Source organism: Aplysia californica, unplaced genomic scaffold, assembly GCF_000002075.1.
Source record: "Aplysia californica isolate F4 #8 unplaced genomic scaffold, AplCal3.0 scaffold01099, whole genome shotgun sequence".
Lineage (NCBI taxonomy): Eukaryota > Metazoa > Mollusca > Gastropoda > Aplysiida > Aplysiidae > Aplysia > Aplysia californica.
In genome coordinates this window covers 97,356-100,821 of record NW_004798369.1, presented here as the reverse complement: position 1 = coordinate 100,821, position 3,466 = coordinate 97,356, and the positions used below count along the sequence as shown (strand labels likewise).

Genomic DNA, 3,466 nt, shown 5'->3' with positions numbered 1-3,466 from the left:
ACTACTACTACTACTACTACTACTACTACTACTACTACTACTACTACTACTACACACAAGCACACACACGCAAGCACGCGCGCTGCGTGCGTGCACACCCTCATCTAAACGCACACATACATACATTGCTACATGCATACATGAACTAACACAAGCAAACAGTAACAGACAGCCTCGTACAGACAGACTAAAGGAGACAGGTCAGCACTATAATTATTGTAGGTCGTATAGTTTAAGAGACACATACCTCTTGGTGTCACTAATTAACCTCCACAAAAACACACACACACATATATATACACCCAAACACACGTTTTCACAAACCCTACTCTCTCTCAAACCCACAGAGAAACACACACACACACACACTCACACACACACACACACACACACACACACACACACACACACACACACACACAAACACACACACCATCACCTGTAAGCATACGCACACACATACACACACTCACACTCACACACCATCACCTGTAAGCACACACACACATACACACACTCACACCCACACACAACCACCTGTAAGTACACATGCATACATTACAAATCAATACATACAAACACAAGCAAATACTAACATTCGCGCGCTCATATGACTTTATGCAGTTGCGAGCGCCGTAAAACCCTGAACTAAACAAACAAACAAATACTAACAGACAGCCTCCGATAGACCCACAAAACCTAATAATTGTAGAGCGTATTGATGGAGAAAAACACATACATGCAGATGTCCCTAATTACCCCTCACGATTTATACTTTAAGCCTACTTTGCCTATCATTCTAGGCTGCAACAAGCTGTTTTGTTTCTGAATTATACTGCCGTAAAGTGACAAAACTTCTTTTTTTGTAATTTGATGACAATCTTTTTTATTTGCTACATCAACAACCTGATTAAGAGATAGTATATAGATGGAGAGACAGGGACAACGAGAGAGAGAGGGGAGAGAGAGAGAGAGAGAGAGAGAGAGAGAGAGAGAGAGAGAGAGAGACGTCAAGCATATTAAATTGAAAAGCAGTTTTTATGTACCGTACTTTCATCACACGTCCAAAGTAATTCAGACTGAATTAGTTTATGTTCTACTGCTTTATTTTGTTATTGAATATACAATTTGACATCAAATGAAGAGATGACGTTATAATGAATCTATATCACATGATTCATGTTGAAAGTTTTCTACCCCCTCTCCAAAAGCCAACAAACAAACGAACAAACAAACAAAAGCATTTTTCCCCCTCGAAATAGCAGAGTTTTTTTCAAAGCTAAAGCAAGAAAATAATGATAGTCACACAATAATCCTCTCGAGTTAAAAGACCTTAAATGTATAAACAGCGCAACTGCCACAATAAATGAAAGACTCGGCAACTGAAGAAACGAATCCGCCTTCTAGTCAGGACAACTTTTGCAACTTGGCTGTGAACATATTTTACCGTCCATTTTGCCTTGTTAAAACCACACTTTTCAAGATATACTTCATTATATACATTTTAAATTGTAGATCTACATTTTTTAAAAACAGGATGAAAAATATGATATGATATGGTAATCTATCTTTTTGAGATAATATTAGCAAGATGCTGGACTGCAGTTTATAATGTCGACAGATTTAAGAGTTTTGTCCTATTGGTTCTCTCAAATTGCCTCAATAAGGACCGTTAGTTGGATTAGTCATGTTCAAGCGCGGTTTTTTCACTGAGCAAGACCGGTGGTGCCGGTCACTTTTTGTGTGTCGGCTGTACAGTGGACAAGAGATTGTTTGCTAACGATAATTTGTATTTAGTTTCAAGTAAATACACATTAATATCAGGCGCGGTTCGACCATAGAGCATGGTCGTGCACTGCCACCCAGATTGTAGTTATTACTAGAGTGTTCAGTTCCAACACAGGATGAACGAAATTGATGTTTAGCTAACAAACAAATTTAGTACTAGTAGTACTAGAAATTAAAGCGACAAGTGAAAAGAATGAAAATAAAAGCACGAGGTCCTACCTCATCAACACAAAGATTCTACAATTATGCACCGTCTCATTTACTATGCCCTTGAGTATCTTCAGCATGCGATAGCTTAATTGTGCATGTCCACTTTTTAGCCCCACGAGCAGCCCCTGATTAATATCTAATCAACGTTCAAAAAGCGCTCAGCCGATTTGAAGGCGTTCGGAGAGACAATAGTGGCTTTTTGGTGTGTTGTCACACCACAGAGACTCGTTCCATCATCTTTGTTTATCACACCGGCTCGTATGTAAATCGCCCATGTCACAATGTGAAACCTATCTGCGTGATGCGAGAGGTCTTTCCGAACAGCGCCTGCGCCGCGGAGACATCAGCCTCAAAGGGAATTCTGAATTCAGCTTTTGCCTAAAGAGCTTAAAAAGAGGGCTTCAAATTGCCAATTGGCCTCTCTGTTACTTACAAAAGAAGGACACGTCTGCAGTACTAATATATACTATTTTACGTATTTTCACCAGTTACATTCATCATTCAACCTGTCTCTAATTACTCCTTGTACTTCTATCGTTGGCATTATATATAATTATTTATATTGGGTTTTACGCCATCCATTGTTCCGTTTTGTGTTCTCTTCGTGACCTACTTTCCGGAGTTACCTTACTTGGCCAGGACCCTGGACCGGCGATCCTTCGTTCCGCCCAGTAATTTCATAGGGGGAATTTTAACGAGGAGAGGGAAGCGCCCCATTCGGCAGTAAGGGTCTGGGCCCAAAACAGTACACCCTCCTCCTCCCCTGCCCCTTTTCCCCCTTTCCTTTCTTCCACCTTCACCCCAGCTAGACCCAAATTTTTATAATTAGCATTTGGCACAGTTCTCCCAGAGCAGTGTTCTGAGAGCAGAGAAGAGCAAAGAAGAGAAGAACTTTTGAATCGGATAGGAAATTGTCGTGGGCTAAATTTGTTCAGTGTGTATGTGGCTGTCTGTTTAGTAGGCTACAGTGCGCAGTACAGGTATCTGATTCTAGACTTCATCAGCAGGGGACAGCGCCATTGGTAAGGTATCAATTGACAGCACACATGTTTCATATTTTTACATAGCAAGTGCATGTCGTGACTTTGCGTGCATGTGTGTGAAAAGTAGGTCTTTGGGTGATATACAGGGGCAGGGCTAAGAGGTGGTTGCTTCTCACTTTCAGTTTGTTTTCTAGTGGAGGGGCCTACCAAAAACGTATTTCTTGTTTCGTGCAGATCAAGTCAGTTTCTATCCATATTTCAGTGGCTGCAATCAATGTCTTGAAGCTCAGGTTTACATATTTGGAAGTTTGTAATGCAATGGATTTTCTTCTATTAAACCCTTATATTACTTATCTCTCTCTCTCTCTCTCTCTCTCTCTCTCTCTCTCTCTCTCCCACCCACTTATCACCCCCCCCTCCACAAGCAGAAAAAATCCTAAGCAAGGTACTGGTAGGTATAAAATTGAACGTCTGTCTGTCCGTCC

The 3,466-nt window shown here is 40.9% G+C and overlaps 1 long non-coding RNA gene across 1 annotated transcript in view; it reads right to left on the bottom strand.

The window, feature by feature from the left end:
- Nucleotides 1–3,465, bottom strand: part of LOC101853595 — a 4,820-nt gene extending 1,355 nt beyond the window's left edge. Inside the window, exons 1-2 of the long non-coding RNA XR_221151.1 lie at nucleotides 3,451–3,465; nucleotides 2,505–2,510 (exon numbers count right to left, since the gene is read on the bottom strand). This is a non-coding gene — a long non-coding RNA (uncharacterized LOC101853595). The remainder of the gene's footprint in view (nucleotides 1–2,504; nucleotides 2,511–3,450) is intronic.
- Between the last annotated feature and the right edge of the window lies 1 nt (nucleotide 3,466).